This window comes from Glandiceps talaboti, chromosome 15 (assembly GCF_964340395.1).
Source record: "Glandiceps talaboti chromosome 15, keGlaTala1.1, whole genome shotgun sequence".
Taxonomy (NCBI): Eukaryota; Metazoa; Hemichordata; class Enteropneusta; family Spengelidae; genus Glandiceps; species Glandiceps talaboti.
The window spans coordinates 925,169-936,217 of record NC_135563.1 but is presented as its reverse complement, the minus strand read 5'-3'; positions in this window follow the sequence as shown (position 1 = coordinate 936,217).

Below are 11,049 nucleotides of genomic sequence, written 5' to 3'. Positions count from 1 at the left end.
CGCACACACACACACACACACACATACATACATACATACATACATACATACATACATACATACATACATACATACATACATACATAACGGGTGAATTCTTTGTACATGACATTTCTGTTATCTTCAGTGTTGTGTTTTGCTGTGTCAAGTATGTTTCCCCAAATAGGCTCCCATTTTGGGTCAAATTTACTGAATAAAGTGCATCAATCTGACAGACCTTTCTGTGTTAGCTGTATATTTTTAATCAAACTTAGCAAAAACAGATATGCTGTACTCCCTGTGATGTGTATTATGGCTTAATCCAGTGTTTATGCTAAGGTTGGGAAACATCCGGTAACAGAAAGGGGTAAAAATGGCCATTTCCCCATAGAGTCTATTGTAATGTTGTTGGGGAACCCCCGGTAACAGAAAGGGGGAAAGGGGTAAAAATGGCCGTTTCCCCATAGAGTCTATTGTAATGTTGTTGGGGAACCCCCGGTAACAGAATGGGAGAAAGGGGTAAAAATGGCCGTTTCCCCATAGGATCTATTGTAATGTTGGGGAAGACGGGTAAAATGACATGGGAACCCTGATAGATTATGCATACTTACTGCCCTTAGCAAAAATACTATAATCCAAACTAGTACAGCTTACTAAGGGGTTGTTCCAAAAATAGAACTGTAGAGGTGCAACTGATGCATTGTGGTGTTTATAGTGTGTGATATATCTAAAATTGATTAACTTTGAGGTGACAAATATTTTGACAGATATTTCTTTAATTTCTTAATCTTGGCAAGTTCCTGAAAAATATTTTAAATTATAAACTGACATATAGGAGTAAAAATTGAGTCGTGGATTTATTTTTGGAAAAAAAAGACCTTGCATATATTGTATTGTGTAAATCAATACATAAATTGTAATATAGAAAGCCTGAACAACTCAGAAAATGTGAAAACTTGAAGTTGTTTTGAATGACTGCCAGTACTTAAGCCATATTTGCATATGTGCAAGTATTTCTGATGTGACATAATGTTTAGTTTATACCATCTAACATCAGCATACACACAGTACTGCAACTACTCAACATCAGCATACACACAGTACTGCAACTACTCAACATCAGAATACAGACAGTACTGCAAGTACTCAACATCAGAATACAGACAGTACTGCAAGTACTCAACATCAGAATACAGACAGTACTGCAACTACTCAACATCAGAATAGACAGTACTGCAACTACTCAACATCAGAATACACACAGTACTGCAACTACTCGACATCAGAATACACACAGTACTGCAACTACTCAACATCAGAATACACACACTACTGCAACTTCTCAACATCAGAATAGACAGTACTGCAACTACTCAACATCAGAATACAGACAGTACTGCAACTACTCAACATCAGCATACACACAGTACTGCAACTACTCAACATCAGAATACACACAGTACTGCAAGTACTCAACATCAGAATACAGACAGTACTGCAAGTACTCAACATCAGAATACAGACAGTACTGCAACTACTCAACATCAGAATACAGACAGTACTGCAACTACTCAACATCAGATACAGACAGTACTGCAACTACCCAACATCAGAATACAGACAGTACTGCAACTACTCAACATCAGAATACAGACAGTACTGCAACTACTCAACATCAGAATACAGACAGTACTGCAACTACCCAACATCAGAATACAGACAGTACTGCAACTACTCAACATCAGAATACAGACAGTACTGCAATTACTCAACATCAGAATATACACAGTACTGCAACTACCCAACATCAGAATTCACACAGTACTGCAAGTACTCAACATCAGAATACATACTACTGCAACTACTCAATTTAGCATTATAGCTGTAACGTGTAACCGTAAGTTTACATTTTTCACATCAATGGAAATTCAGCCAATCTTTGTATTTGTCACCTCTTTTGCACGTTTAAATCTAATTTTGTTCATAAAGACCTTCAACAGTATCTTCATCATAATGATGGCTGAACAACAATATCATGATTTGTAGCAGAGCTGCACTGATAAGGGACAGTAGTGCTCTAGGCACGGTGTGGTGTATGTGTGTGTGTGTGGGTGTCTTCACTCAAAAAATCACCAGACCAATTTCCTTGGTATTTGTTGGGGACATTACTATTGGCGTCTAGTTGGGAAATTGTTCAAAGCACAATGATTGCATCACACATGTGTGATTTCTTAAACTCAAACTCCAAAACTACTGGGCAGCTTGGTCTAAAATTTGGTGGGAATGTGCTTAGGGGGGGATTTGTTCATGACATGATGATTCATCAGTAATATGTGAATTAGGGTTAAAATGTGTCTTTTTTGGTCAAAACTACTTAACAGATTGGGCTGAAATTTAATGGGGATGCATTTGGGGGCACGGTAAAGATGAAGAAATATTAAGCATATAATGATCTCATCAGTGATATGCAAATTAGGTGTAAAAATGTGAATTTTGGTCGAAAACTTGTATCCAAAAAAGTACTTGGTCAATGAAACTGAAATTTGGTGAGATTTTTGAAGAAGTGTTATTCTGCAGATTTTGTGCCAGTGTACTTTGCTAAAACAACATCATCTGGTAGGCAAGTGAGTAAACATTCAAAAATGTATGCAAACGATGACATATTTCACAAAGATAACGGATTCTTAGATAAGTGGGCATTCAAAAAGTGTATGTGAATGTGGCTAGCAACAAGACCACGTCCATAGCACCAGCCATATGATGTATATCGCAAAAATAACATCAGGGATTCATAGACAAGTGAATGAACATTCAGTAAAAATGTATGCAAATATGTCTAGCAACATGACCATGCCCATAGCAACAGCCAAATGACCGTGTATATTGCAGAGATAACAACAGGGTTGGATAGGCAACTGGACAATCATTCAGGAAATGAATACCTATACCTAGCATGGATCAACATGTGGATAAACATTTTTAAAAAGTGTTATAATTGTGCTACAATGCCATTGACGCTATAATTTTTGTAGAATTACAATAAATGATGTTACCAGTAATTTATAGTACTTCTGAAATAATGTTTGTGTCACTAGATATGTCACTATAGTGTATGAAATGACCTGTAAGTCACCAAAGTATGAAATACTGTAAGTCACTAAGGTATGAAATGACCTGTAAGTCACTAAGGTATGAAATGACCTGTAAGTCACTAAGGTATGAAATGACCTGTAAGTCACTATGGTATGAAATGACCTGTAAGTCACCAAAGTATGAAATGACCTGTAAGTCACTAAGGTATGAAATGACCTGTAAGTCACCAAGGTATGAAATGACCTGTAAGTCACCAAGGTATGAAATGACCTGTAAGTCACTAAGGTATGAAATGACCTGTAAGTCACCAAGGTATGAAATGACCTGTAAGTCACCAAAGTATGAAATGACCTGTAAGTCACTAAGGTATGAAATGACCTGTAAGTCACCAAGGTATGAAATGACCTGTAAGTCACTAAGGTATGAAATGACCTGTAAGTCACCAAGGTATGAAATGACCTGTAAGGTACCAAGGTATGAAATGACCTGTAAGTCACTAAGGTATGAAATGACCTGTAAGTCACTAAGGTATGAAATGACCTGTAAGTCACTAAGGTATGAAATGACCTGTAAGTCACCAAGGTATGAAATGACCTGTAAGTCACTTAGGTATGAAATGACCTGTAAGTCACTAAGGTATGAAATGACCTGTAAGTCACTAAGGTATGAAATGACCTGTAAATCACCAAGGTATGAAATGACCTGTAAGTCACCAAGGTATGAATTGACCTGTAAGTCACTAAGGTATGAAATGACCTGTAAGTCACTAAGGTATGAAATGACCTGTAAGTCACTAAGGTATGAAATGACCTGTAAGTCACTTAGGTATGAAATGACCTGTAAGTCACTAAGGTATGAAACGACCTGTAAGTCACCAAGGTATGAAATGACCTGTAAGTCACCAAGGTATGAAATGACCTGTAAGTCACCAAGGTATGAAATGACCTGTAAGTCACCAAGGTATGAAATGACCTGTAAGTCACTAAGGTCTGAAATGACCTGTAAGTCACCAAGGTATGAAATGACCTGTAAGTCACTAAGGTATGAAATGACCTGTAAGTCACTAAGGTATGAAATGACCTGTAAGTCACTAAGGTATGAAATGACCTGTAAGTCACTAAGGTATGAAATGACCTGTAAGTCACTAAGGTATGAAATGACCTGTAAGTCACCAAGGTATGAAATGACCTGTAAGTCACCAAGGTATGAAATGACCTGTAAGTCACTAAGGTATGAAATGACCTGTAAGTCACTAAGGTATGAAATGACCTGTAAGTCACTAAGGTATGAAATGACCTGTAAGTCACCAAGGTATGAAATGACCTGTAAGTCACCAAGGTATGAAATGACCTGTAAGTCACCAAGGTATGAAATGACCTGTAAGTCACCAAGGTATGAAATGACCTGTAAGTCACCAAGGTATGAAATGACCTGTAAGTCACCAAGGTATGAAATGACCTGTAAGTCACTAAGGTATGAAATGACCTGTAAGTCACTATGGTATGAAATGACCTGTAAGTCACTAAGGTATGAAATGACTAAGTCACTAATGTATGAAATGACCTGTAAATCACCAAAGTATGAAATGACCTGTAAGTCACTAAGGTATGAAATGACCTAGCATGTCAAATTCAACTTGTATTATCAATACATTACTTGGTGCTCAATATTGTGGGATTGAAGTTTTCTGTATTTCCTTGTTGACAATGACAATTGTATCCGTCATAAAATCAAACCATATTTCAAAGTCAATGATGTTTATTGGTGAATTATCCAAATACAGAAACAGCTCCGTTTATCATCGATGGCAATCTGTGATCCGAGACGATTTTAAAAGGTCCCCGTTTGAAATGCATCATAAATTAAAGTTAAAACATTTATTATCTTAAAGCTCATTACTACATCCCCAAAGCTGTTTCAAGCCTCCATGTCCTCTACTACAAGTTTTGTTTCTTTAGGTGCGTAAAATTTGTGTCCATTATGGCCTTCATGGCAAAGTTCAAAGTCACTGCTAGTACCGTTGTGTTGTAGTTTCATAGCAGGACAACTCTTTGGTCGTTCACCAGTGTAGGTTTCTTTGTATGTTGTTTGTAGTTCCATGGTACCAGCTGAGGAACCTGGTCTCTTCTGAGGTGTGATAAGTGTAGCAGCTGGTGCATATATACCTTTGTAGTGGGCTTGGCATGTTGACTCGGCAATGAACTTGACCTTTGGAGGTTCATACAGCTGGTTGACCTTGTAGGTCTTGGCAGGTCGAATACCCTTCCACTCGACATATTCCTTGTTGTATTCAGAGGTGCCAGTGAATGGGATACGATCTGCCACCTTCAATGAACCGTTGTTGATAAATGGTTCTGGGCGATAATTATGATTAACATCCGGGTTGAATAAGGTTTGTGGATCAACATAGTTGTCCTGGTAGGATGTTTGATGGTTGAATGGTTCTGACTGCCTGTAGGGTGCACGTTGTGCCCAAGGGTGTGTTTCTCTCCTCTGTACAGGCCAGGCTTGATATGCCATGCTGTGGATGGTAGTGGGATCAAATCTAACACCTATAATAAAAACATTAATGCTTAGTGATTCATGTGATGTCAATATAATAACATGCAAGGTACGGTGGATCGGACCACAAGAAACATCCTAATAGTAATAATTGTGTTTCTAAGTGTTTGTCTTTGACAAAGTTACCTGTAACAAACTGACGTTTTTCACCAAAGAACGGAACTAGCCATGATGAAGGTCATGATATTTCAATGTTTAGATTTCTATATTACCGTATATACCGCAATTTGATTTCTATATTACCGTATATACCGCAATTTGATTTCTATAATACTGTATATACTGTGCAATTTGATTTCTATATTACTACATATATGCTGCAATTTGATTTCTATATTACTGTATATGTTGCAATTTGATTTCTATATTACTGTATATGCTGCAATTTGATTTCTATATTACTGTATATGCTGCAATTTGATTTCTATATTACTGTATATACTGTGCAATTTGATTTCTATATTACTACATATATGCTGCAATTTGATTTCTATATTACTGTATATGCTGCAATTTGATTGCTATATTACTGTATATACCGCAATTTGATTTCTATATTACTGTATATACCGCAATTTGATTTCTATATTACTGTATATGCTGCAATTTGATTTCTATATTACTGTATATACCGCAGTTTGATTTCTATATTACTACATATATGCTGCAATTTGATTTCTATATTACTGTATATGCTGCAATTTGATTTCTATATTACTGTATATGCTGCAATTTGATTTCTATATTACTGTATATGCTGCAATTTGATTTCTATATTACTGTATATGCCGCAATTTGATTTCTATATTACTGTATATACCACAATTTGATTTCTATATTACTGTATATACCACAATTTGCTTTCTATATTACTGTATATGCTGCAATTTGATTTCTATATTACTGTATACAGTATACTGTATACAGTAAGGAGGTCAACAGCAATGTCAGCTTACATGAAGGTTCGTATTTCTGTTCAGGTTTGTAGCTTGCTTCTCGCTGATGGTTCTCATGGGCCTTGAAGTCATGTGTAAATGTGGTGACAGCTTCAAACTTGGTTTTGTTTGGTACATATTCCTCTTTCTTTGAAAATTGTGATGACAAGGGAACAGTCTTTGGCGTGTAGTCTGTTTTGTGAGTCGTTTCATCATTAAATGGTTGATCTGCAGTGTGTTTTCCTTCAACTGGTTTTATAGGGTAGGATGGCGATACATTTCTATGAGCTTTGAAATCGTCCTGTGAAAGAAAAATTGAAACTTGAAAATAAGTCAAGTGGTCGTACATTAATGACATATTTGTTTACAAAATTATTCATACTGCCACCACCTTTCCCTTCCTCCTTCTTTCCCTTTCCCTGGACAATTTGATAATTTACCTGTACAGTTGAAGTTGACTGGAATCTAACATTCCGGTTGATGTTCTCGGATAAGTTTTCCTGAGGTTTGACAGCAGATGGTTTGCTGCAGTCAATTTCAGATGGCGTGAATTCACGATACGTTATTTGGTGCACTGTTTTATGATCGAAAAGAGTCGGTGTACTTCTTGGCTGTTGGACAGGTTTGTAAGATTGTGTTGGACTTGCACCACGATACTTGAATGCCGTTGCATACGACGATGAAGTACTCATTGGTATCGTTGGTTTTTCGTATTCTTCCTTTTGTTCCTGGCGTTTCTCAGGCACCTGTTAAGAGACAAACATGTACACATGTGAGCGACACAACTTTATTCTTTTTCTTGGAAGAAAAAATAATTAAAAATCAAAGTGAAAAGTAAATGAGAAGGTATACTGCCTTGTCATCTTACATCGTTGTGTAAACCATAATGAATATAAATGTCTTCTGAAGGAATAATTATTCTGTTGTAAATATAACAAAGTCGTTTTACAGTAGAGAATGTATCGTTCATTGTTCCAAAAATCAATAGGACGGTACAATAATTATAGTAGTTACTTTAGAAAGATAAATTTCAAGAATGTAACTCTCTCTCTCTCTCTCTCTCTCTCTCTCTCTCTCTCTCTCTCTCTCTCTCTCTCTCTCTCTCTCTCTCTCTCTCTCTCTCTCTCTCTCTCTCTCTCTCTCTCTCTCTCTCTAAGCTTGGTGTTTTAAAGAGGAAAAGGAAAGGGTGTATCATCTTGAATTTATTGTATACCTGATGTTTGACGTAGGTCAGATTGTGCGTTGTGTTTATATCCATTGGAGTCTTGATGGTCATAGCAGACTGATTCTTTGGTCTTACGATATTCGGACGGCGATGCGCAGGCCATGGTTTGAATTCCTGAAAGTGTGTATAACATTGTACAATATGGTGAGAATGGTTATAATCGATTCCATATAACGAAGTAGAAGTATTCTTGAAACATTGATAGTACAAAAAGAATTCAAAATATACCATATATCTAGTCGAGGTATTGCTGCATGTATGTAAAGTGATGAGGTGTCGATTAGAAAGCATCACGGGGATTGTACTTACGTGTCTATATTCGGACAAAGCACATTCAGTGATTCTGATCGGCTTCACGCCAATACTACCCTTGTTGTGTGGACAACGATGACGTCTACAAGGGAACAAAATAATGAGTGACTATACAACGTGTCTGTTGAATTGCAGAACGTGTGGATTTTCTATAGTGGTCTGAGTCGTTACTAAGATACCTCCTCTGTATCAGATGGACGTGCATGAAATGTATCTATCTATCTGTGCATCATCTTCTATTCTATCACAGGGGGCAGCGAGCACGTAACTGATTGATTGACCAATCGATCGGTTGATTTATTGATTTATTGATTGATTGATTGATTGATTGATTTATCATTTGGTTGAATGATTGATCGATTGAATGATCAATTTTTGTGGTGCAATATAACTTATTTTGTGTGTGATATTGATCAATTCACTCATTGAGTTTTAAAACTATTTCTTTTTCTTTCCCTGGTTACTTTGCTCTCAGCTATATCTCAGACCACTAGCAGTCTGAGGCTGTATGTAATTCTCTCTTTTCTTTATTGACTAAATAAAGACGCCTTGTCCATTCTTCCCCTCTCATCTAAATTAAAACATTCCTAATCTTATAATTGGTGAGATATCACTTACATTAACAGTCTGCTTTATCTCTCATCTGCTGGGAGGTCATCACACTTGACAAACATTCGATCATGCATAAACTAGTAAGGAAGAGCCTTCCTTACTAGTTTACGCATGATCGAATGTTTGTCCAGTGTGATAATAGCGCATAGCGCAATAAATTATGTCCAACTTAGTCTAGTCCGATACGCGTTACGACTGTAATACTGTCACTGTATTCAAGTAGTTTAGAATATGCACACGTACATTGTATACACACTTGACTAACGAGGCTATTTTGACGCTATTAATACAGTTCAATAACTACTCACCCACAATTGCAAATTTCACATATACACTTTTTCGTCATTTCTTCTTAGTAGTAACGAAAACGGTCAAATGAATTAAGACTTAGGAGCTTTTCTGATAGTTTTTCGTGGCTGTTTCTATCATCGTGTGCACCATCGGCTAGTCGGATGTGTTTATCGCTTTTATGGAATCAACGTTCTATGCGTCTCCAAAAAGTGTAGATGGAACGCGAACGCTTTCGCCTCGAACATGCAACCGGACTCATCTAACGCGAGATCTCGACTACTGCATACTGTATGGCGCTTAATTCTCGTCAAAGTCGAACTCTTCAAGTGATAAGTCAATACCGTCAACTAATAAGTCGTTGTCTCAACTAATAAGTCGATAATATCGTTAACTAAGGCATGTCTGAAAGGGGCTCCGAAATATTTTTTCATGATTTGAAACTAAATCAAACTATAGGAGCGGTCGTTTACGTACTCGGAGTAAATTAATAATCATTATTGCGGTTTCGCCGCATGCAATAACTTCTAAAGCCTATATTCAGTGATATGAGGTACCAGCCATGCGAATGTATTTGTGTACATGTGTCAGTTTCATTGGATTCAGATTCAGTGTTTTAAAGGACTAATTAAATCTCCCCGCTGCCACCGTATTGAACGTTTAAAGGACTAATTAAATCTCCCCGCTGCCACCGTATTGAACGTTTTAAAGGTATTGTTTATTTCTACAACCAGCAGCAGTGGCAGCAGTGGGATGTTCAATATTCGACGATATTCAAAAGATACCGTCGCCGGTGATTACTAGTATTCTCTGGCCCAATCACCGGCGACGGTATTTTTTTATTATCGTAAATACCTAATAACGTTATTATTTTGTATTATGGTCATCCTAGAATAGAATATTATCATCCTAGAATAGAATGTTATCATCCTAGAATAGAATGTTATCATCCTAGAATAGAATATTATCATCCTAGAATAGAATATTATCATCCTAGAATAGAATGTTATCATCCTGGAATAGTATAACTTAAAGTGTAGGTAATATATCCATACAGTTGTATAATATGTATTGAGAATACAATTTGGGTATTGAAGACAATTTTCAAGTACTCTATTGCTGCCGATAATATCTATGGTTTGAAATTTCATGCCATTTAATGGCCTCCTACATGTCCTTATTTTAAAAAGATTGCCTACCGTGGGAGGGGGACACCCCTTCCCTCACCCTCCCCACCAGCTATCATGGGGGATGCCCTTTCTGCCCAAAAAGAAAACTCTGCTGGCTAAGTTTTTCCAAGTACAGGTTACAGCCCAATGAGAGACCTTTTTTACAAAGCCCACATCTATTTGTAAAGAAATCTCTCCGCATGTTATGGATGGACGCTGAAGTTGATTTCCACGGTTAGTTTACAGTGTGTCGTGTAGTGTACCACACTGTATATATCTGAAGTGGGGGGGGGGGGTGGTTTAAATGTACAATTACATATTAAAATATGTGCGGGGGGGGGGGCTACGGAAATTACTGGGTTCATTTCGGGGGTGAAAATCTGTTAGAGCGCGAAGGGGGGCTGCGAAAATTCTTTTGACCAAAATAATTCTTCCTTATTTGCTCCCCTCCTGCTACTGTTCGACAAAATTACTGACCCACTGAAATAATTGCGTAAGGACAGCTTTTCACAAGTTGAAGTGGAACACTGGCATGGCTGCTTTACATGGACTCAACCAGTGGCCACATAAAGTGATCGATGTAAGCAGTGACGGCAATACGTTTATAACAAAAACTTCACTGTCTGAGTTTGTTACATTTCATGGCTGTCATAGAGTATCCAATATCAGATTCGGCTGTAAAGATATGTAGAGATATCCCTCTCCTACATCTATCTGCAGAGGGCGCAAAATACACCAAAGCTAAAATAGATAAATGCCACGCCCAAATAAATTAGACGAATAATTTATTGTCAATGACTACATTTTCCAAGGGAGTCTAGACTGTCGACAGTCGCTCGCGCCTTTTTTCCTCCGTTTTATGATCCGGCGCAAC